We start from the raw sequence: 25184 nt of genomic DNA, 5'->3' as shown, positions 1-25184 counted from the left end.
GGTGTTTGTTGGAAAGTTCTGGTGATGAGGCATTCTGCCAAATGACTTTGTCAGTCTGCTCAGGGAACCATCCCACAGGATCCACCCTCTCTTTTTCCCTCAGGGCCTTTAAGACGTTAACACTGCCTGATGGACTTGTGGTCGAAGGTGTTTCTCTGCATAAATTTTCCCAAGAGGGACAGGTAGTACGGCACGGTCCAACTACTTGGAGCATTCCGCGGCATCGTGGCCAGACCCATCCTTCGCAACACCGGGGAAAGGTAGAACCTCAGCATGTAGTGACACTTGGTGTTTGCATACTGAGGGTCTACGCACCGCTTGACAAGATCCATTTTCGACTTCCAGATAAAGCGGAAGATGGCTCGGGTGATCGCCACCACACAGGAGTGTGGAACGGGCTAGACCTGCGCCACGTACAGCAACAGCGAGAGTGCCTCACACCTGATGACCAGGTTCTTACCTGCAATGGAGAGGGAGGGTCGCTCCCACATGCCCAGTTTCCTTTTCACCATAGACACTCGCTCCTTCCAGTTTCTAACGCGTGCCCTGGTCCCTCCGAACCATAACCCCAGCACCTTCAGGCCGTCAGCCCTGACAGTGAAGGGGACAAAGGATCGGTCAGCCCATTTCCCAAAGAACATGGCCTCGCTCTTCCCACGATTTACCTTGGCTCCCGAGGCCAGTTCGAACTGGTCGCAGATGTGGATCAGTCTGTGCACCGACAGCGGATCCGAGCAGAAGACGGCAACATCGTCCATGTACAGGGAGGCTTTGACCTGAGTGCCTCTACTGCCTGGGATCGTCACTCCTCTTATGCCCGGATCGTTCCTGATGGACTCAGCAAAGGGTTCTATGCAAACACGAAAAGAACAGGCGAGAGAGGGCAGCCCTGCCTGACTCCAGATTTAATAGGAAAGCTATCTGATTCCCACCCATTGATAGAGACTGTACTACTGATGTTAGTGCAGAGCAGTTGGATCCAATTGCGAATTCCCTCCCCAAACCCCATTTTGGAGAGCACATCCATCATGTAGGTGTGCGATATTCTGTCAAAGGCCTTCTCCTGATCCAGGCTGATGAGGCAGGTATCCACACCCCTGTCCTGTACATAGGCAATCGTATCCCTGAGCAGCACTAGGCTGTCAGAGATCTTCCTGCCCGGCACAGTGCAGGTCTGGTCAGGGTGAATCACCAATTCCAGAGCGGATTTGACCCGATTGGCGATGACTTTGGACAGAATCTTATAGTCCACATTCAACAGTGAAATGGGTCGCCAATTTCTAATTTCCTCCCTTTCCCCCTTGTGCTTGTAGATGAGGGTAATAATGCCTTTTCTCATGGATTCTGACATACTGCCGGCCAGGAGCATACTCTCGTAAACTTCTAGCAGGTCTGGGCCCATCCAGTCCCACAGAGCTGAATACAACTCCGCTGGCAAGCCATCGCTTCCGGGAGTTTTACTCTTCTCGAAGGATTCAAGGGCCTCAGTCAGTTCGTCAGGAGTTAGCGCTTTGTCCAGACTCTCCCGTGTACTGTCGTCCAAGACCTCCGCGATAGAGGACAGGAAGGACTGGGAGGCCGTGCTGTCTGTGGGCTTCACGTCATACAATCCGGCATAAAAGGATTTGCTGATCCTCAAAATGTCGGACTGTGATGACTTTACTGAGCCATCTTCTTCCTTCAGGCTGCTGATCACAGAGCTCTCTCTGTGTACCTTTTGGAAGAAGAAACGTGAGCATGTCTCGTCCTGCTCCACGGAGTGGACTCTGGAACGGAAGATGATCTTGGAGGCCTCCGAGGCAAAGAGTGAGGCTTGCTGGCTCTTCACCTCTTGGAGTTCCTCCTTGACATCGACTGCAGCCGGAGCAGATTCTGCATGGTTTTCTGGAGTCGGGACATTTCCCTCTGTTCCTTTCTAGCTTTCTGGGTGCCTTTGAGGATGAAAAACCTCTTGATGTTTCCCTTGATCGCTTCCCACCAGTGTGTCAGTGACTCAAAGAGGGGATTCATGGTTATCCAAACTTTGTAATCCCTCTTGAGCTCCTCAATGTTCTCTGGGGTCAGCAGTTGCACGTTTAGCTTCCAAGCCCCCCTGCCAAACCTCTGGTCCTTCTCCAAGTGACAGTCAGCCAGTAGGAGGCAGTGGTCAGAGAAGAACACCGGCTTGATGTTGGTGGATCTGACTGTGAATGCACGGCACACAAACAGGAAATCTATCCTGGAACAGACGGACACGTCAGGCCGCGACCAGGTGTATCTATGCTGTGCTCCGTCTGCAGGGTTGCTGAAGACGTCGTGCAGCTTGGCATCCTTTACTGTTTCCATCAGGGATCTGGACGTAGCGTCCAATCTGCTTTCGGCCCTGCCGGATCGTCCAGCCGCATCGAGATGATGCAGTTGAAGTCACCGCCCAGAATGACCGGCCTGGAGGTCGCCAGCCGCAGTGGGAGCTGCTGAGAAACCTCCAGCCGCTCAGCCCCTTGTGACGGGGCGTAGACATTAATTAACCGGAGTGGAGCATTCTTGTACATTACGTCTGCTACGAGGAGGCGCCCGCCCACCACCTCCTTAACCTGGGAGACGGTGAAGTTGCCTCCCCGCAGCAGAATACCCAGGCCGGAGGAACGAGAGTCGTTTCCTCCAGACCAGATCAATGGCCCATGGGACCACCATCGTGACCATTGCCTGTAGGAGCTGAGGTGCGGTATCGCACACTCCTGCAGAAACAACAGGTCAGCTTTGACCTTGGCAAGGTAATCCAAGGTCGCAACACATTGCGTAGTAGATTTAATGCTATGCACATCTATGGATACAATCTTTACACCCATTTTAAAGCAGTTAGTCACTTACCAAACCTGTTGTCCCTGAGAGTTCCAGACCTTTGGTCTGCTCCTTCATGCCTGTAGTGTGCTCAAATTGCTTCACTTTGGATGGGCTGAGGAAAGTGTCCTGAACCTCCCCATTGGTGGTGTTCTGCTCGGGTGGCATCTGGGGGTCCGTGCAGAGAGCAGGGTTTGAAATGTCCTCTGTTGGAGAAGCTTCTCCAATCCTCTCCCCCTCTGGGGCGTTGCTGCTCCCGGCTTCCCGGAGCTGGGGTGCGCTGAGCGCCGCACTGTTCCCAGATTCCTGGGGCTGTGGTACACTGGCATCTTCGGGTTGTGGGCAAAGTTGGGGTGCGCTGGTCTCCTCATTGTCTCCAATGTTCTGGAGCTCGGGTGTCTGATCCTCCAACTCCCTAGCGTTTTGCCGCTTCTTCTGTTGGCGCCGCCCTGGCCCTTCTTCGTCTGCGGAGCTGCTGCCCTTGTTATCCGTGTCAGATGGGAGACGCCTCTTGCATCTTGTCTGGGAAGTGGCTTTGTTTCTCCTTAGCCCCTTCTTCCTTTTGGCTCTCTTCACCAGCTGCCAATCCCCCTGCTGCTTTCCCACTGCTGCCTCCTCCTCCTCAGTTGATTCGCTCTCCTAAGGAGTGGGAGGTTCAGGGGGCAGTGCTGTTGGTTGGCTGTCTGTTGCCCCAATCTTTTCCTCCACCTTGTCTCTCTCTGTGTCCTCCTTTGTCCTGTTGTTCTCCCTGGGGGCCTTGGTGGTTGGAGTGACACGAGGCATTTCTTCTGCTTCCCCCTCCTTGGCTTTGGCTGCCTGTGCATAAGTACGGCAACGTTTGGGGCAGGTCTTGTAGAGGTGACTTGCCTCGCCACACAGGTTGCAGCACTTAGCCTGTTTACAGTCTTTTGTCTGGTGCCCTTCCTGTTTGCAGTTCTTGAAGAGGACGGTGCTGCAGTTGGCCGTCACATGACCAGACTTGCCGCATGAGCGACAAAGTTTGGGTTGCCCAGCGTAGACAAGGTAGCCACGGCTTCCCCCGATAGCGAATCTGGAAGGGGGGTGGAAGACGGCTCCCTTACCATCAGTCTTGAGCGTTACCTTAACCTGGCGTTTACATGTCCAGATCCCCAAATCATCTCTAATCGCGGTGCAGCTCCCAACCTTATCGAAGTACCTAGTAAGGAAGGTGAGCACGTCAGCAACAGGGACGTAGAGATTGTAAAGATGCACCATCGCAACACGTTCTCGTTGCAACACCAGAGCAAAGAGCGGCTCCGCCGTCAGGATCTTCATTTCTGGCAGGTCTTTCTTTTCCTGAAACACCTTCGGGAGTTTGACACAAGCTGCCACTTGCTTGAAAGTCACATCAAAAAATCCAGCACTGGGGAAATCCTGTAGGCAGTAGATCTCCGCAGATTCGAAACCACACAGCTTGAATAGGATCCTCTTGGTGAAGAAGGTCCTATCCATTACTGTTCCTTGCTCGCTGCCCTTCACCATGAGTCGGATGGTGTTAGGTACCCCATAGTAAGGAGTTCGACTGGTTATAGCCATTGCTTGTTGATCTTTCCCTGGCAGAAACGCGATCAGGGTCTCTCCCCTGCCAACCTGCTCACACTAACAGCACCGTCCCTCATGCCCCCGGGTCACATAGTCAAAGTGTCCCTCAATTTATTTCCTTAGAGTCGGTCACTCTGGACTCCATCTCAGAATCACAGTAACTCCCCAAGTTGCAGTGTTACTCTCTGAGCACAGAGTCACTCCCCTAATCAGAGTAACTGCACAAGTCCCAGAGTCACTCCTCCACTAATTGAATAACTCCCCAAGCACTAGCCAAATCTCCTCACCAATCTCTCTCTCTCTCCTGTGCATGTGCTGATCCCACCACTGCACGTCATCGCTGCCTTGGATTTTACGGATCTTCCTCTTCTGGTCTGCTATCAAACACATCCGAGGCTACACATCCCACACTGATGTTGCCCCCCGCCCCCCCAACACACCTTAAACCAGCTTATATTTCACCCCTTTCTTGGATTCACTCAAGTTCTGTCGAAGGGTCATGAGGACTCGAAACGTCAACTCTCTTCTTCTCTGCCGATGCTGCCAGACCTGCTGAGTTTTTCCAGGTAATTCTGTTTTTGTTTTGGATTTCCAGCATCTGCAGTTTTTTTGTTTTTACCACACTGATGTTGTCAGTTTGAAAGTCTCCGAGGGTGAAGAATGTTGTTCCCACACTAGAAATCTCTGTCAAACATTTACCAGGAGGAACTGAGACAGCAGCTGCAGTAAGTGCGGTTTTATTCAGATGGGACAATGACAAGTTTAAATCCCCACCTGATCTGCTGCTCAAATTTGCTTCTGCTCCACCGGTCAGTTTTCCAAGCTTCCGGAAACTCATGTTACTCCAGAAATATTTGGATTGGCTGTGAGAGACGTCAATCAGAGAGCCCACCCACTCTGCTCATTCTCTCCTCTTCCTCTTTCACAACTGGTTCACTTCCTGTAGGGACTGAAAACCAAGTGAGGAGATGGTGAGTGAAGGAACAGAATTTATAATAATTACATCACATAATATCCACACTAATGTTCAGGCAGTCTGACTATCCTGTGGGGAATCAGGTGTGGAAATGCCCCTTATGCTGTGTGAGAAGATCCAGCTGAGAGAGCTGTTTACTGGGTGCTTTGTGCTGAACTGTTTGACTGGAGCTGTGTGTTGGATATTGAGTGTGTTTTTTGGAAGCATTTCCCTTCTGATTTACAGGCTGAGTTTTGTTGCTGGGTCATTACTGAATACGAGAAGGTGAGGTGTAATTATCTGGGAGGTGCAGAGTATCTCAGGATTCTTACTGATTTCCTATTGTTGAGTTGTGTGTGTGTGGGAGCTGATTATTATCCTGTGGACTGTGAATGGTCAGTTCTGTCTGTGTGTTGGGATTTGGATGTTTCCTGTCTTTTCAAATCCGTCCAAGACCTACCCCCCAGCCCCACCATCCCCCCACCATTACCCCCCCGCCCCCCGCCCCACCATCTCTCTAACCTCCTCAGGAAACAAAAAATGGAAAGACTTGCATTTATATAGCACATTTCACGATCACCAGATGTCCCAAAGCTCTTTACAACTTTAAAACCTTACTTTAAAAGCGTAGTCATTGCTTTAATCTGGGAAGCCTGATGGCCAGTATGTGCACAGCAAGCTCCCAAATATTGTTCTTACTCATGTAGAGTGCTTTGGGACATTGAGCAATGTTAAAGATGCTATATAAATGTGAGTTGTTGTTGTGTATTATTGTGTGACAAGTCAGAAAGTGAGCAGGCATTCAGTGGGAGCAGTGTGATTCCCATCCTGGTTCGCTATCCTACTGACCCTCGCTGTGAAGCAGTCTCCCAGTGAGGGGGCAGACTTTTGTAAAGGGAGGTCGGGTTATAACCTATAACTGGCAGCAGAGCAGGGTAGGAATGGCTGCACACTAGCTCAAACTCAGTGTGTCAAGGAGCTCTGAAGGATACACCTTCAGGCTGCAGTCCCCTCCCCACATGGACGGGGTGGGGGGGTGGTGTTGAGGGTAGTTCCTGATCTCAGCCCAGATAGAGAGGAGGCAGTGGGCAGAAAGTCAAGTGGCAGAGAGGGAGTCAGTGCTGCTTCTGACATGTCAATCTACTGGTTTGATGATAATAGAATAAGGGCTGTGCCGGGCTGTGAGATTGTGTTGGAGTACAATCCTGCTGCTGCTGATGATTCACTGCACCTCATGGATACCCAGTTTTGGAATCTGATCTTGGTCTACTCCCCTAGTGATGATTAACATGGTGAAGTATTCATTCATCAGTTGGGAGGGGAGAGGTAGGTTTCCTTGAACTTGTTTGACCTGAAGCCATGAGACTCCATGGAGTCAATATTGAGACTTCCCCACCTGCCAGTGGGATGGGACATACCCAGGGATGGTGATGGCGGAGTCTGGGATGTTCACAGATTGATACGATTCAGTGAGTATCACTGCTACTTGACCAGTCTGTGGGGCAGCTCTCCTCACTTGGTTACTTGTCCTCAGACCTTGGTAAGAGAGACTTTATAGATTTCACTGGGCTGAGATCACCTTAATCTTATTCTGACACAATGCCAGGATTGTCCAGATCTACCTGATTTTCCTCTTGTTATTGGATTTTGTAGTGATTGTTTATCATTGTTTGTGAGAATATTTGAGATGTCTGTTAGAAGTCTACCGTATTGTGTGGACTGGAGTCACATGGAGACCAGACCAGGCAGTTGTAGCAGGTTCCCTTCCCTGAAGAGCAATATTTTGGTTTTTAGGACAGTTTTCATGTTTTTATTTTGATTCTATCCCACAAATTCCAAAATTTATTAAATTCCATTTCGCAACATGGAGTGGTTGAGGTGAATAGCAAAGATGTCTTTAAGGGGAAACTAGATAAGCACATGAGGGAGAAAGGAGCAGAAGGATATGCTGATAGGGTGAGATGAAGAGTGAGCGGAGGTTTGTGTGAAGCATAAACACCAGCATGGACCAACTGGGCTGAATGGCCGGTTTCTGCACTTTAATTCTATGTATGTAACTTTCCATGGTGGGATTTGAACTCTCAATCTCTCAATTGTTAATCCAATTCAATGTCATACCTGGAAATACATTTATTGTCATTTCTTTTAATACCTTCTTTGAAGATTTTCTCTGAAGTCTTGAAGATGGGCATGGATTTGATAGATTTGCCCAATGCTGTGGGTGATAGCTGAATTTGGGATGTGCAGTCTGAGTGAGTGCAGTGTATCTAATTTCCCAGGATAAACCAGCACCCTTCAATCAGCTACACTGAAGCAGTATTTTCTTTAGCTTCTCGCACTTCCTGTCCAGTGTGTTTTCTTGAAATAATTTTGGAAAATGAGGGGAGAACTTTCAAAATCTCCATTTAATTTTTTTTATATTAAACACATACTCTAAGGTTAAAACTGGTCTTCGCCAGCACAACACAAGCTCAGAATAAATTGACAGCTCGTTTTACACTCTGCTTGACTGTCTTTTCCATTGTGCTCATGGTGCCTGGGAAGAAGGGGCACTGGGATGAGGAAAGAAAGTAGCCATGTTGTCTTCTCCTGATCACTATCCAGTGTCCCTGCTGGAAACAGAGGGTGTGTGACAGTCAGTTGAGGTAAAAGAAAGCACTTGCATCTGATCCCCCACACCGGAATAGCAGACTGACACTCATTGTGGAACAGTCTCTAACTGTGGAGTCAGTCCCTTCAGCAAAGGAGGAGAGGGAGTTGGAGGAAATCATGTTTCCTTTTCTTGTTTTACAGGAGGATTGCAACGTACTACACCAGAGAATACAGAGAGGGTAGAAACCACAGATAGACCCTGACCATCACCCAAGGACCAACTGCACAAGTGTTGGAAAATATCAAGTCCACTCACAGCATTGTTCAACACAGAGAAGGTTGGACAGTGAAACTATCAGCTGGAAATTGGTCGGGTCAGGGGAGCTTTGATATATCATCAGACCTAAAACTTGTCAGTGGTGTGGAACTTTCCATCAGAACCATCCTTTCTTAGAGTTTGGCTGTGGGCGATTGGTCAGGGTGAGCCTGGGAATAAGTGTGATTGGGCTCCAAGCATGGTGAGAGCTTCAATCATTCATCGAACGTCATGAGCCACTGACCCACATGTTCACATGTCAGGTGTGTGAGGAGGGCTCCACATGTTCATAAGATCTAACAAGCAAGGTGATTCTGTTGTAAAACTTGCAGTTACATGGAAGAGAAACCATTCAAGTGTGAGATGTGTGACCAAACCTTCGCACTGTCTTCGGCACTCATGAAACACCAATGCATTCACACTGGGGAGAAGCCATTCAAGTGTGAGGTTTGTAACAGGGGTTTTAAACAGTCATCGGGCCTGGTGAAACACTGTCGCATTCACACAGGGGAGAAAACATTTGTGTGTGAGGTGTGCAACAAATCATTCTCAGAGTCATCAACCCTCCGTGCACACCAATGCATTCACACAGGGGAGAAACCATTCCCATGTGGCTTGTGCAACAAATCATTCTTGAGTTCATCGCAGTTCCTCATGCATCAACATGTGCACACCGGAGAGGAACCGTTCACATGCAATGTCTGCAACAAATCATTCTTGTATTTATCGACCCTCCAGGAACACCAGCGGATTCATACAGGGGAGAAACCATTCACATGTGAGGTGTGCAAAAAATCATTCTCCAACGCATCAAGCCTCCGCAGGCACCAGCGAATTCACACAGGGGAAAAACCATTCACATGCGAGCAATGCAAAGAATCATTCTCACAGTCATCACATCTCCGCGCACACCAACTCATTCACACAAGGGAGAAACCTTTCACATGCGAGGTATGCAGCAGATTGTTCTCACGTTCATCGACACTCCGCAAACACCAACGTACTCACACAGGGGAGAAACCCCATCGGTGTGAATTCTGTAATAAAGCTTTCACACAGTTCTTGGACCTCCTGAACCATCAGGAAACACACACAGGGGACAAACCCTTCCAGTGTGATGTGTGCCAGGATTGTTTCACCTACTCCTCCTCTCTCACCATACACCGACATCTCCACACGGACTTGGAGCCAGGTCACTGGCTTCCGTTACACTGAAAGTTGACTGTGTTGTTTACCCTCTAGTGCTCACACAGAGGAGCGCATGTTCCAAAGTACTGCCTGTCTCAGCAGCATCTGTCTCGAACCTATCCCACCATCAGTCCAATCATTTCAAAAAAGCCAATTTAACCTTTGTCCAGATCACCAAACATCACCAAAAGAAGACATTAATATCTATAGAAGCTCCTGCTTGTGTGTAGATGTCACTGTGTCTCTGGGAGGATTTTCTCAGCCACAGGAAGTAAGTGATTCAGGAGAATGTGTGTCAGGATGTTCCCTGCTCTGGACAAGAGGGAAATATCTCAATAGTTTCCACAGTGTGATTTATCTCCCTTCTTGAAGACAGTTTTATTGTCACATTCCTGAAATCAAGGGGAGTTCTTATTCCTCCCAAATCCCTAGGATGAGTTCATGGAATCTTGATGTGAGCAGAAGTCCACCAGCTTTGAAGACCTCAGCTGGAATACCATCGGGGCCACAGGCTTTGTTATTTTTCATCTGTTTGATTGTTTGTTGCAGTTCTACCATCGATGGGGACTCACCCATGGATTCTACCACAAGCACTGGGGGATAGACTGGAGGATATCGCTTGAGGAGTTGTTCAAAATGCTCTTTCCAGCCTTAACAGATGGCATTGTCATTCTAAAGTAGAGAAGCACCATCCTGTGAATGAAGGGGATGTTGTCTATTTGACCTCGATCTATAGATGACCCTGGTGTCTTAAAAAGATTTGTATTTCATAATGACCAGCATATTGTTGGATCTCTCGGACTTTCTCTTCTCTCCTGCTGCCTTCCTGAGTTGCGACCTTAGGTTCTTCTGCCAGGCAATGAAGGCTGATCATTTTTGTCCAGGAGGTCAAATATTTGAATGTCATGTTCATCGAACCAGTCCTGGTGATGACAATGGTCAAACCCAATGGTCAGGACAAAGGAGTTTTGTACAGCTGACTTTATTTGATCCCACTGTTTGGGAATTGAGTTGGATTTGTGAAGAATTTCCAAATTGGTTGTGAGCTGCACCTGGAATTCCTCTCTTTGGTCAGGCTGTTTTAAGGCTGAGACATTGATCTGCTTCCTCTTGAATCTTTGGGCCTTGTGATGTCTTGGTGCTGAGTGAATGTTCATCACTGATCAAACAAGTCAATGATCTGTGCCACAGGCATCAGTCCCCTACATGGATCGAGTGATACAGACATCACTTAGAACTTTGACTTGGCTTTAGACCTTCCAGAGGAACTTCCAATATGTTCTGTGTTGCCAGATAAACCAAGAAGAAAATTGAGAACAATACCAGGAACTCTACATTCATCGATGTGACCAAAGTACTTGACTCACCAAATCGCAAGGTTCTGTGGATTGTGCTCCAACGCTTTGAATATCCTAAAAACTTCATCGCAATCCTGCAAGTGCTTCATGATGATATGACTGCAACTGTCTTGAGTGAAAGATCTGAAACAGAAGCCTTCAAAATCCAGACTGGTGTCAAGCAAGACTGTGTGATAGCCCCCATTCTATTTACAATCCATCTGACGGTGACCATTCACCTCATCAAAGATCAACTGCCTTCTGGCGTCAGTATTAAATACCATCTCGATTGGAAACTCAGTCACCTCTGTGCCAAAACTAAACTGACCACCATAGATACACATGATCTATAGTTTGCAGATGACTGCAGTGGCATTGTCCACTCTGCACCACACCTCTCTTGGTTTCTTCAATTCTGCATATGTTTGTATGATGGAAACAAGCTCCATCCTGTGCCACAGAAATATGATGTCATTTTTGACTATAAGAATTGGGAGCCAGACTAAAGCACATGGATTTTAAAGAAACTTCTGTCTGTAGTATTCTGAGAGTTTCCTCTGATGTGTGTGTGTGTGTGCGTTAGTTAAGTGAGTCAACTTGCATGAGTGGCTGTGGGGTAGAATCAGACCCTGCTTTAGTTGGTGATGTGAATTATAGACAGATATACTTCAGGTGACAGGTGTTTGACTAATACCAAGGGTACTGTTTGTACTCTCCTATCTGGGAGGACTACTATCCTGAATACGGTGAGGGAGTGGGGGTGAGTCTCGACAGACCTGAGCTCCCTCAGCCCATTCTACCTCGATGTAAAAGCGGTGTGATATATTCATTCAAAACTCTTCCAATCTTTATTTCATGTTCTGGGAAAGACCTTGAGTAATTTTAAATGCTTTGTTATTTTGGTTGATTCAAGATTTTGGTATATGCTGAATATTGTGTTGTTGTTTGTTTGCTGTTTTATCAATCTTCTGTATCGATTTTTAACTCACAATAAGTTGATGTTTTAGCTTAAATTAAACTACCTGATTTGTCACTTAATCTATCAATGTCCCTTTGCAACTTCTCACTCCCGTCTACATTACTTACTGTGTCACCTAACTTAGTATCATCAGTAAACTGCCCTATACTATTCTCAAAAAAAGTCATTCATCAATATAATGAAAAGCTGAGTCTCCAGTACCGATCCCTCAGGAATATCACCAGACATATCCTGACAATCAGAGAACATTCACTTTATCCTCACTCTCAATCTCTTATCTCCCAAATAAATTATCAACCCATGTCACAAGGTTCCCTCCAATTCCCTGCACGTTCATCTTGGTGAATAACCTCATGTGCAGAACATGATCAAATACCTTCTGGAAGTCCGTTCAGACAAACCTTCATAGACCCTGTCCAGCATGTTAACGATCTCCTCAAATTGTTTTATAAAATTGGTCATTCGGTTACAATGACTTGCTGCACAAGAATGCAATAAAAGCTATAACAACCCAGAGAATATGATGAACATAAGAAATAGGAGCAGGAATAGGCCATTCGACCCCTACTGCCTGCTGCACTATTCAGTATGATCAGGGCCAATCTTCTACCTCAATCCCACCTTCCCACGTTATCCCCATATCCCTTATTCTCTCAGCATCCATAAATCCATCAGTCTCGGTCTTGAATATATTCAATAACTGAGCATCCACAGCTCCCTGGGGTATAAAATTCCAAAGATTCGCACCCCTTTCAGTGAAGACATTTCTCATCTCAGTCCTCATCGGCTGACATCGAATTCTGAAGCTTGAATGACAGGTTGAAACAAGCCTTCTACAGCAACAAACTTCTAAGTGTCAGCTAGTGAGTGATATTTCCATTATCACAGTCAGTGCAGTTCCCTTTCCTTCACTCAAAATGGTTGTGCAGTCTCCTGCCTCACACTTATCCCATTTATAAACTATTGTGATGTCTGATCTCACTGGGATGTGTAGTGTGAGGGTGGGGCTTGTCCAGAGATCACACGGTTTGACCCATCTAGTTAAAGGGCCTTCATTTTGATTAAACAGACCTTGTCAAACCCTGGGGCTTCATTTTGGTCACAAGTACTTATTGTGCTCGAATACAGTAACAGGTTTCCACTCAGTTACAACCCAGAGAACAGGGTGCACGGGTGAAGCACAAGGATGGGATTGTTTCTCTCCTAGCAATGACGTTGTTGTACATGTTTACAGCATCATGTGGAGGCCATTCAGCCCCTTGATTCCAGTCCCAATTTAATTTCATGATGGCTGATTTGTATCACAAATCTATTTCCCTGTCTTTTGATCCTGATGCCCTGATAAACTTTGAAACATTGGAACAGGAGGAGGCTATTCAGCCCCTCAAGCAAGTTCCACTATTCAATTTGACTTTGGCTGATTTGTATATTCACCCTATCAACTCCACTTGGTTCCATATTCCTTCACACTCTTCGTGACATAAATCTATAAATCGAATTTTAGTTATTATACATTGACATTTCAAAGCAGTAACTGTGTTTGGGGTGTTGGGTAAACTGAAGACAAAAGTTAAAGGGGCAGTATTTGCCTGGAAAGTGGAGGTGACATTGTTCCATGTGTATTGGAATGGTGCAAGCTTGGGAGAGACATTATCTATGTTATGCATTCAGGATTACTTGCTATTGCCCCCAAGAATTCTCTTAGAAGACACGTCAATCCAAAGTTTTTCACTTCTGTGGGGACCACCCATATGTATGCCCCAGTTCTCTGGAGAATTCTCCTCAGCTCCACGTATTCTCAGAGGTAAAACTTTCATTTACCCTCTCTTGACTGTGGAAGCCTCAGTCCCTTGTTCTGGTTACTTTTCCAATACTTCCAAACGAATTCTACTGGCTACTTTCATTTGCAATAAGACACTATCAGGCCCATTGTAGATTCTCCCACTAGCTTCAAACAGGCAATATTTCAGCTTCTGTTCCTCACAAAATTCAAGCTGAGATTAAGCCTCATCCACCTTCCTTGCGATCAATGATGTTAGTGGTTTACTCTGCTTGCAGTGCAAATCTGTCTAACTGTCATCTATTTTGGCTAAATTCTCTCTGAGTTGCAAACCAAATGAGGTCCAAACTTCAATTAAAATCTCTACAGCAAACACCAGATAAATTGAAACCAGAGAGCTTTCCTAAGTGCCACCCATCTCCATGACGACGGAGTGTGCTCTGGCTTGTCCTAAAACTGACCTTTAAATTAATTCTCCCTTAGTTACAATTTCTTCTTTGACCTGATGAAGTAAATAAGTTTTACCGTCTTTCAGGGACCACTGCGTGATTTAAGTTAATTTAGCTCTAAGTCCCAAAACAAAAAAATTTCTCTGGACTGTTTTTACTGCAAGGAGTACAGACATCATGTCTCCAGCTAAGTAAGCCCTACTGCTGTTTTAGAGCTCTCTCTATTCTGACCTTTTTCGCTGACAGCCTAAAATTTACATTCTAAAAATGAAAAATGTATAATCCAAAACACACAAACCATGAACTAAGTATTCACAACACTCCCCACCAGAAAAAAATGAAAATCAAGTGCTGTGTTTTCAATTATACCGTTGTCATGAAGAGATATTAATGTATATAATGTTATTGGAATTTTTTTAAATGGAGGTTTAGCCTGTCTGTGAGTTAATTGGATTAAAACCAGCTAGTCTGGGTGCTTTGATGTATAAGTAGTTGAGATGTAAAGAGTAAGGTAAAGGGTGCATTTGCATTTTGTTGACTAAACCATTCAAAAACTGGGGGTGAAATCTTGCACCTAGCTAGGAGACACCAAGAAATATGTTAATATTATTAATAAAATTGGTTCTATGAAAGGGGTTTTATTGTTAGAAGAGGTGGAGCTCAAAGGGCCTGTAAATGAGAATTTACATTCAAAGGAAAAGCTGGGTATAACAGAAAGGAGTATGTGTGGCCGGTCAGAGGCATGTAAAATCTAAGCCTGTAAGCCGACAACTGTCTGCAAAGGAACCAAATTGAAAGGAACCTCATTTTGAATTTGTAAGTTAAAAAATGCTTTGTCTGGTGTCTGTTCAAGTCTATTGGTTATTGTTATAATAGTAATTTGTAGCCATGTGTATGTACTTAATTTGTTGTAAATTAATAAATGTTTCATTTAGTTTGATGTAAAAACCTCTCCAGAACTGGTGGACTTATTCTTGAATTTAAAGCTGCAACTCAAAACATACCAATTGAAAATGTAGGTTATGACAGTTGTTTAAAGTTTCCCTCTGAGATTTTAAATAACTCAGCCTTTACAAACTGCTATGTCATAACAATTGGAGGCTCTTGGCAGAATAATATTTATAATTCCTTGATTGGTTTGGAATTGGTAAATCTTAAGGTTACGGGTACAAGAGGCACTTTGAATTCAAGAGTTGGTGAGATATTTTAGAAGTGCAAGATGGCTTTGGCAATTGCTAAGACTTGTCTGGGAGTAGAAGATATAACTCTGATTAGGCTGCAACAGATAACCATGAGTAAGTTAACAGAGTTGGCAGGTAAATTAAAATTGGGGTTACCTGAAGGGGCTGGGAAATCAGATATAATTAAAGGTATAGCACAGCATCTACAGCAGGAAGTGAAACCTGACACTAGTGAGACTTCAGTTACAATTGAAGACGCTTGATGTTGAACAAGCAAAGGAACTGAAAAAACTTGAATTAGAAGCAAAGGACAGAGAAATGGCTTTTAAAAGGGAACAAGTAGAAAGGCAGGAGAGAGAAAGAAAACAGGAAAGGTAATTAGAAATTATGAAGATAGAGAGGGAGGAAAGAGAAAAAAAGAGAGAGAATTCCAACTGAAAATGTTGGCAGTCATAAAAGAGACGCCGGTAGGTGAGGAAGGACTTATCTGCAGAGTAGAACCCAGTGAGGATGTGTTTAAATATGTACAAGCTCTTCCAAAGTTTGAGGAAAAAGATATTGAAGCATTCTTTATTTCATTTGAGAAGCTAGCTAACCAGATGAAATGGCCGCAGGAAAACTGGATGTTATTCAGTCTTAAGTTGGTGAGTGGAGCCCATAAGGTATATGCTTCGCTATCAGAAGAGATGTCGGTGAATTATGATGTGGTGAAAAAGGCTGTTTTGGGTGCATATGAGTTGGTTCCTGAAGCATACAGGCAGAAATTTAGGAATATGAGGAACCAGCCTGGGTAAACTTAAATTGGGTTTGAAAGAGTAAAACAAAGTAATTTTGACCAGTGGATACGGGCGTTAAAAATAGAGACAACCTGTGCAGCTCCTAGGGAAGTAATTGTTTTGGAAGAATTTAAAGATTCAATTCCTTCAGTTGTGAGAACTCATGTGGAGGAACAGAGGGTTGATTCTGTAAGACAAGCAGCAGAGATGGCTGATGATTATGAGTTATCTCACAGAGCTAAACCTTTTTTTGGTCACCCTTTAAAATTGGAAAAGGATAAAAAGTAGGAAGGTGAAAGGAAGGTAGGTAGTCAGGGAAGAGGAGAAGTAGCTGGAAGTTCCCAGGAAGTTTTTTCTCGGAATAAAAAGGAAGATGGGAGGGACATTCGAAAATTGAGGTGTTTTTGTTGTAATAAAATGGGGCACATGGAGTCAGTGTGTTGGAAATTGCAGGGAAAATCTGTTGGAATTATTGGGGTACAGAAAAGCTCTAGAAGTAAAAGTACTGTAGGTTCTGAGGTTCAGGCACAGGAGAAACCAGTGGTTTGTGTTCGGGTGAAACAGGCAGAATGAGTGATAGGTGAAGAAGTGGGAATGTGTTCACAGTTTACTCGAGGATTCTGAGGAGCAGGTTGCAGAAATGTTTAAAGATTTTGTGTGTGAAGGGAAAGTCTTTCCATGTGTACAGAGTGGAGTAGGTAAATATGTTAAAATTTTAAGAGGCACAGGGGCTCGTTAATCTTTAATGTTGTGGGATAGTGATATTTATTGTTCAAAAGGAGTATTGCAGGAGCAGGTAATAATCAGTGGAGTTCATGGAGATGCTAAATCTATTCCATTTTGGAAGGTAAATTTAAAGAGCAAATGGAGGACAGGTGAAGTTATAGTTGGAGTGGTGGAAAAATTGCCCATTGCAGGGGTTCAATTTATTCTGGGTAATGACATAGCTGGGTCACAGATGTCAGTGATGCCTATGGTAGCTGAGCAGCCTGTAGAAGTGTTTTCAACAGAGGTGTTGCAGAAAGAACATCCTGGATTGTTTTCTGATTGTGTTGTAACGAGATCAAAGGCTCATAGGGAAGGACAAGAAAAACAAGAAGGGCAGACAGTTCAAAGGCAAGAAGAAGCTATTGAAATCCAATTAGCTGGCACTGTGTTTGATAGCATTGTTCAGGAGGAAAGAATACAGGACAATTCAGCTGAAGTGCTTAACTCAAGGCAGTTACTGGAGTTACAGAAAAATAATTTGCAATTAAAGCAGTTGTATCAGAAAGCTTGTTCAGAAACAGAAGTAAAATGTATTCCAGTATGTTATTACCTTCAGGGAGATATTTTAATGAGAAAATGGAGACTGGAAATGAAAGCTGGAGGGATGTGCATCAGATTGTTATCCCATTAGGATATAGAAATGAGATTCTGAGGATTGCTCATGAAATTCCAATGGGGGGACATTTAGGAATTAGGCCAAAACAGGTGAAGATACAGAGGTTTTTTTTTAGCCAGGATTGCATAGGGATGTAATCGAATTCTGTAGAACCTGTCATACATGTCAAGTTACAGGAAAACCACAAGCAGTGATTAAGCCGGCGCCTTTAATCCCAATACCAGCATTTGAAGAATCTTTTACCAGGGTCATGATTGATTGCGTTGGACCCCTCCCTAAGACAAAAAGTGGAAATCAGTACTTACTGACAATAATAGATGTGCTTATTATTCCACCACTCCAACTATAACTTCACCTGTCCTCCATTTGATGTGCCCAGGTTTCCTAAAGTGATACCTTTAAGAAACATTACAACTAAGAAGATTGTGAAGGAGTTAATTATATTTTTTACAAGATATGGTTTACCTAAAGAAATGCAGTCAGATCAGGGGTCAAATTTCATGTCACAGCTGTTTAAGGAAGTAATGAACTGTTTGGGGATAAAACAATTTAAGTCATCAGCTTATCATCCGGCGTCACGAGGAGCTTTGGAAAGATGGCATCAAGCTTTAAAAACTATGATAAGAGCATACTGTCAGGATTATGCACAGGATTGGGATACAAGAATTCCATTTTTGTTAATTGCTATTAGAAATGCTCCTAATGCATCGACTGGTTTTAGCCCTTTTGAACTAGTTTATGATCATGAGATAAGGGAACCACTGAAATTGATTCATGAGAAATTGGTGGGCCAAAATTCAGAAACTATTCTTCTGGATTATGTATCAAATTTCAGGGAACGATTGAATAGAACACGTGAGTTGGCTATGGAACATTTAAAGACATCACAGCAAGTGATGAAAGTGAAGGCAGATAAAAAAAGCTAAAACTCGCCGTTTTGTTTCTGGAGAGAAAGTACTAGTTTTGTTACCAGTACTAGGGGATTCATTAAATGCAAGATTTAGTGGGCCTTACAGGATTTAAAAGAAATTGAGTGAAGTAAATTATTTAATAAACACTCTAGATAGAAGAAAGAGTTTAGGGTGTGTCATGTAAATATGCTTTAAAAAGAACTTTGACAGGGAAGAGGAACAAAAATAGGTATTGGTGATGGTGGATGATGAGAAAGAGGTAAAAATGCAGGACTCTGAAATTGATTTTCCTCTAACCTAATTGGATAATGAGGGGGTGTTTGAAAATTTAAATGAAATATTGAGTTACCTTCCAAACAAGTATCAAAGTGATTTGGAAAAGCTATAGCAGTCACACAAACCTATTTGTGAAAATAACTTGGGGAAGACACATTTAGCTATACGTGATGGCCAGGATTTTCCGGCCCCATCGCGGGTGGGACCCGCCGCGGGTGAGGCAGCCCCTCAGCAGAAGTCCATTGACATTCTGCGTGACTAGCCGACCCCAGCAGTGGGCGGGTGCAGAAAATCCTGCCCGATATCTCTGTACAAGTTTAATCTTCATTAAGGTAACATCCTTATAGATTAAATCTGGCAAAGTTATCAAAAGTACAAAAAGAAATTGATTTCAAGCTTCAAAATTATGTCATTGAGTCTAGTTGCGGTAACTGGAATTTGTCTATTGTACTGGTACCGAAACCGGATGGAACACAAAGACTGAGTGTGGACTTTAGAAAAGGGAATGCAGTGACAAAAGCAGATTCATATCCTATACCACGGTTGGAAGATTGCATTGAGAAATTTATCACTTGCTGAAAGGATATTGGCAGGTGCCATTGTTAGAAAGAGCAAAGGAGATATCAGCTTTTGTAATGCCAAGTAGGTTATACCTGTTTAAAGTCATGCCATTTGGTATGAAGAATGCAACTGTGACATTTCAAAGACGAACAAAGTAATTACAGGTCTAAGCAATTGTGTTGTTTATATTGATGATCCAATAGTTTTCAGTCAGACGCAGGAGGAGCATTTATAGCATCTGGAAGAATTATCTACTTGACTACATGAAGCTAATATGATGATGAACTTGGCTGAAAGTGAATTTGCAAAAGCACAAGTTATGCATCTAGGCCATACCATTGGACATGGTAAGGTGGCTCCGCGAGATGCAAAAGTCAAGGCTATCGTGGATTTCCCAGTGCCTGCAAAACAAGAAATTTTGAGATTTCTGGGCACGAGTGGGTTTTACCAGAAATTTGTACCAAATTTTAGCAGTGTGTTTACTCCACTGACTGAACTATTAAAAAGGAACAAGAAATTTCAATGGACATTGGAGTGTCAGAAGTCATTTGATAGTTTGAAAACTATTAATTACGACACCAGTTTTGGCAGTACCCAATTATGCCAAGCAATTCAAGATGGCCGTTGACACAAGTGATGTAGGCATTGGGGCTGTACTGTTACAAGAAGATGACACTGGAATTGAAAAACTGATAGGGTATTTTTCACGGAAGCTGAATGACAACAGAGAAGATAGTTAATGATTGATATAGAGACTTTGGATTTGGTGTTAGCATTGCAGCATTTTGAAATTTATGTTGGAAACAGTTCATCAGAAACAATTGTTTATACAGACCATAATCGTTTGAAGTTTCTGGACAAATTTCGAGACAAAAGTGCAAGAGCTTTTAAGTGGAGTTTATTATTACAACCATTTAATCTATGGATTATACATATTGCTGGTAGAGAGAATCTGTTCACAGACGCGTTATCAAGAGTTCGAAGCTGACAGTAAAATTGGATATTTTAAAACCTGGACACTGAACTAGTGATTTCTGTTGATACTAAGGGCTTTTGTATATATATATATATATATATATATATCTGTAGTTATGTTACTGCATGCATCTGAAGATGTAAAAAGTATAGTGGATAGTGTGAGATGGGTTATTACAAGAAAAAGAAGCCGTCTTTTAGAATTATGGTTCATTTTTTGATAGAAAAGGGGATGTCATGAGATATAAATGAATATAATGTTATTAGATTTATTTTTAAATAGAGGCTTAGTCTGTGTGTATGTGTGTGTGTTAATTGGATTAAAGCCAGATAGTCTGGGTGCTTGGATGTACAGTAGTTGAGATGTAAACAGTGAGGTAAAGAGTGCATTTGTATTTTGTTGATTAATCTATTCAAAGACTGTGGGTGAAATCTTGCACCTATCTAGGAGGCACCATACAATATTTTTATATTACTAATAAAATTGAAATTATGAAAGGGGTTTTATTGTTAGAAGGGGTGGAGTTCAAAGGGTCTGGTGATACAATGAGAATTTACATTCAAAGAAAAAGCTGAGAAAACAGAAAGGAGTTTATGTGTGCAGGTCAGAGGCATGTAAGATCTAAGCCTGTAAGCTGACAACTGTCTGTAAAGCAACCAAATTGAAAGGAATGTCATTTTGAATTTGTAAAGTGAAAAATGCTTTGCCTGGTGTCTGTTTAAGTCTATTGGTTATTGTTGGCTTAGTGGAGATTAATTTGGGAATATATTAAAAAGTTATGATAGTAGTAATTTATAGCCATGTGTATGTGCTTAATTTGTTGTAAATTAATAAACGTTTCATTTAGTTTGATATAAAAACATCTCGAGAACTGGTGGTCTTATTCCTGAATTTTAAACTGCAACTCAAAACATACCAATTGAAAATAAAGGTTGTTTAAATTTTGCTCTGGGATTTTAAATAACTCAATCTTTACAAACTGCTGTGTTATAACACCGAGTAGAATATTACACCTTACAATATGTTACATATCTTAATTATCGGACCACATGCAATACCGACAATAATCATCCTCCCATTGTCCAGTCAATTTTGCAAGTTCATCAGCTCTCTATTCAAATCAATGTCTAGTTTAAGATGGAATATATTACTTTTTGTGGTGTTTTCTGAAAGTTTTCTTCTTACAATATTTATAGTGCAAAGTTCCATCTGCAAAAGAACATTTTACATTCTTATTCACAGGTGAATTTTCAAACTTTAAAACAGCCTGTGCTGGTTTCAACTTTGGAACCTCGTTTGTTGGTCCATGAACGTCATTTACAATTTCTTCTTTGATCTGATAAAGTGCATACGTGCAAAGTGGTTCAACTTCTTGCAGTTAGAGCACTGCTCCCCCAATGAGGAGGCGATGGCATAGTGTTATTGTCGCTGGACTTGTAAACCCAGGGTAATGCTCTGGGGATGCAGGTTCAAATCCCACCATGTAGGTTTTTTGACTGTTTAAAGTCAAATTCTATCTGGTTCACTAATGTCCTTACCTGGTCTCCGGACTCACAGACTCCATGTAACTCCATATCCACAGCAATGTGCTTCATTGAAATGCAAGCCAATCAGTTGCAGCAAACCACTACAAAGTCACAAAAAACGAACCTGATGGATCACCCCACATCGACCTCGGGACCGGAAACAACAACAGCAATTGCAGCCCTGTCAACCCTGCAAAGTTCTCCTTACTAACATCTGGGGGCTAGTGTCAAAATTGGGAGAGCAACAGCCTGACATAGTCATCCTCACAGAAACATAGATAATATCCCAGACATCACCATCCCTGGGTATGTCCTGTCCCACAGCATAGGTGATGGCACAGTGGTATACAGTTGGGAGGGAGTTGCCCTGGGAGTCCTCAGTAAGTCTCATGGCATTAGGCCAAACATGGGCAAGGAAACCTCCTGCTGATTACTACGTACTGCCCTCCCTCAGCTGATGAATCGGTGCTCCTCCATGTTGAACACCACTTGGTGGAAGCACTGAGGGTGGCAAGGGCGCAGAATGTACTCTTGATGGGGGACTTCAATGTCCATCACCAAGAGTAGCTCGGTAGCACCACTCCTGACTCAGCTGGCTGAGTCGTAAATGACATAGTTGCTAGACTGGGTCAGTGGCAGGTGGTGAGGGAACCAAAAAGAGGGAAAAACATACTTGACCTCATCCTCACCAACCTGCCTGCCACAGATGCATCTGTCCGTGACAGTATCGGTAGGACTGACCACCGCACATTTTGGAGACAAAGTCCTGCCTTCACATTGAGGATCACTCCATCGTGTTGTGTGACACTACCACCGTGCTAAATGGGATAGATTTCGAACAGATCTAGCAACTCGATTGGGCATCCATGAGGTGCTGTGATCCACCAGCAACAGTAGAATTGTACTCAAACACAATCTGTACCTCATGGCTTGGCACATCCCCCACACATCCAATACCATCAAGTCAGGAGATCAACGCTGGTTCAATGAAGAATGCAGGACATGTCAGGAGCAACACCAGCCATATCTAAAAATGAGGTGTCAACCTGGTGAAGCTATAACATAGGACAACTTGCATGCCAAAGAGCACAAGCAGCAAGTGATAGAGCTAAGCGACCCCACAACGAATGGATCTGATCTAAGCTCTGCAGTCCTGCCACATCCAGTCGTGAATGGTGGTGGACAATGAAACAACTGACTGGAGGAGGAGAATCCACAAATCCCCATCCTCATTCCAGCCTTGGTTCAAACATGGACAAAAGAGCTGGATACCTGAGGTGAGGTGAGAGTGACTCCCTTGACATCAAGGTAGCATTGGACTGAGTGCGGCATCAAGGTTCTCTAGCAAAACTGGAGTCCATGGGAATGAGGGGGAAAACCTCCGCTGGTTGGAGTCATACCTAGAACAAAGGAAGATGGTTGTGGTTGTTGGAGGTCCATCATCTCAGCTTCAGCACATCACTGCAGGAGTTCCTCCGGGTAGTGTCCTCAACCCAACCATCTTCAGCTGCTTCATCAATGACCTTCCTTCCATCATAAGATCAGAAGTGTGAATGTTCGCTGATGATTATACAATGTTCAGCAGCATTCGCAACTCCTCGGATACTGAAGCGGTCCATGTCCCAACGCAGCAAGACCTGGACGATATCCAGGCTTGGGCTGACAAGTGGCACAGAGCATTCGCACGACACAAGTGTTTGGCAATGACCATCCCCAACAAAAAAGGATCTAATCATCGCCCCTGGATGTTCAATGGCATTACCATCACTGAATTCCCCACTATCAACATCCTTGGGGTTACCATTGACCAGAAACTGAATTGGACCAGCCATATAATTATTATGGCTACAAGAGCAGGTCAGAGGCTAGGAATTGTGTGATGAGTAACTCACTTCTGACTCCCCAAAGCCTGGCCACCATCTACAAGGCACAAGTCAGGAGTCTGATGGAATACTCCCCACTTGCCTGGATGAGTGCAGCTCCCACAACACTGAAGAAGCTGGACATTGTTCAGGACAAAGCAGTCCACTTGATTGGCACCACATCCACAAATATTCACTTCTTCCACCACCGATGCACAATAGCAGCAGTGTGTACCATCAACAAGATGCACTGAAGGAATTCACCAAGGCTCCTTGGACAGCACCTTTGAAATCCACGACCACTACCACCTGGAAGGACAAGGGTAGCAGATGGATGGGAACATCACCACCACCTGGAAGTTCCCCTCCAAGTCACTCACCATCCTGACTTGGAAATATGTCGCTGTTCCTTCACTGTCCCTGGGTCAAAATCCTGGAACTCCCTTTCTAACAGCATTGTGGATGTACCTACGCCACATGGACTGCAGTGGTTCAAGAAGGCAGCTCATCACCACCTTCTCAAAGGCAACTAGGGATGGGTAATAAATGCTGGACCAGCCAGCGAAACCCACATCCCATGAATGAATTTTAAAAAATGCTCCGTTCCCAATTGAAGCCTTACTCTCCTGTGTGGATCCTCTGACGGAACAGGAGATCCGATGAACTCAAGAATTATTTGTCACACGCCTCGCATGGGAAAGGTTTTTCCCATGTGTAAATGTGTTGGTGTGCACAGAGGGCTGATGAGCCTGAAAATGATTTGTCATATACCTTGCACGTGAATGGCTTTTCCCCAGTGTGAACTCGCCAATGTTTCAACAGGTCCCATGATTCTGCAAAGCTCTTGTCACAAACCTCACACTTGAATGGTTTCTCTCCAATGTGAATGTGTTGGTGAGCACAGAGGGACGATGAGTGGTAGAATGATTTGTCACACACCTTGCCCATGATTGGTTTCTCCCCAGTGTGATTGTGTTGGTGTCTACGGAGGTGCTATGATTGTGAGAACGATTTGTCACATACCTCACACTTAAATGGCTTCTCTCCAGTGTGACTACGTTGATGTTTTACCAGCATCAATGACAATGTGAAGGCCTGATCGCACACCTCACACTTGAAGGGTTTCTCCCCTGTGTGAATCCTCTGGTGTATCAGGAGGGTTGAAGACCTTGCAAAAGCATTCTTGCAAAACTCACAACAGTAGTAGCTCTCTCCTGTAAAACAGGAAAAGGAAATATGATTTCCTCCAACTCCCTCTCCCCATTTGCTGAAGGGGCTGACTCCTCAGTTATAAACTATTCCACAATGAGTGCCAGTCTGCTATTCTCCTATGTGGGGGATCAGATGCAAGTCCTTTCTTTTTCCTCACTTGACTGCCACATACTCTCTGCTTCCAGCAGGGACACTGGATAGTGACCAGGAGCAGACAAAATGGCTACTTTCTTTCCTCCACTCAGCCCCTCAGAGGAAAAAGCAGCCTTGGGACTTTTCCCCTTTAAATATTTCAGTTGCATTAGATTCAGTTCCCAAGCTATTGTCAGTTGTAACTCTTGTCTCTGAGTCCGAAGGTTGGGGTTCAAGTCTCACTCCAGAGACCAGAACACTGAGGCTGACACTCCAATGCAATACTGAGGAGTTAAACTAAGGCCCTGTCTACCCTCTCGGGTGGATGTAAAAGATCCCATGACACTATGTCATAGAACAGCAGGGTTATTGTCCTGGTCAATATGGATACCGCAATCAACGTCACCA

At 44.1% G+C, this 25184-nt stretch overlaps 1 pseudogene; it reads left to right on the top strand.

Annotated features, from left to right (window-relative positions):
* The first annotated feature begins 5319 nt into the window (after positions 1–5319).
* Positions 5320–25184, top strand: part of LOC121291224 — a 68108-nt pseudogene continuing 48243 nt past the window's right edge.

This window comes from Carcharodon carcharias, chromosome 19, assembly GCF_017639515.1.
Source record: "Carcharodon carcharias isolate sCarCar2 chromosome 19, sCarCar2.pri, whole genome shotgun sequence".
Classification (NCBI taxonomy): domain Eukaryota; kingdom Metazoa; phylum Chordata; class Chondrichthyes; order Lamniformes; family Lamnidae; genus Carcharodon; species Carcharodon carcharias.
This window is presented reverse-complemented; position numbering and strand designations above follow the sequence as displayed.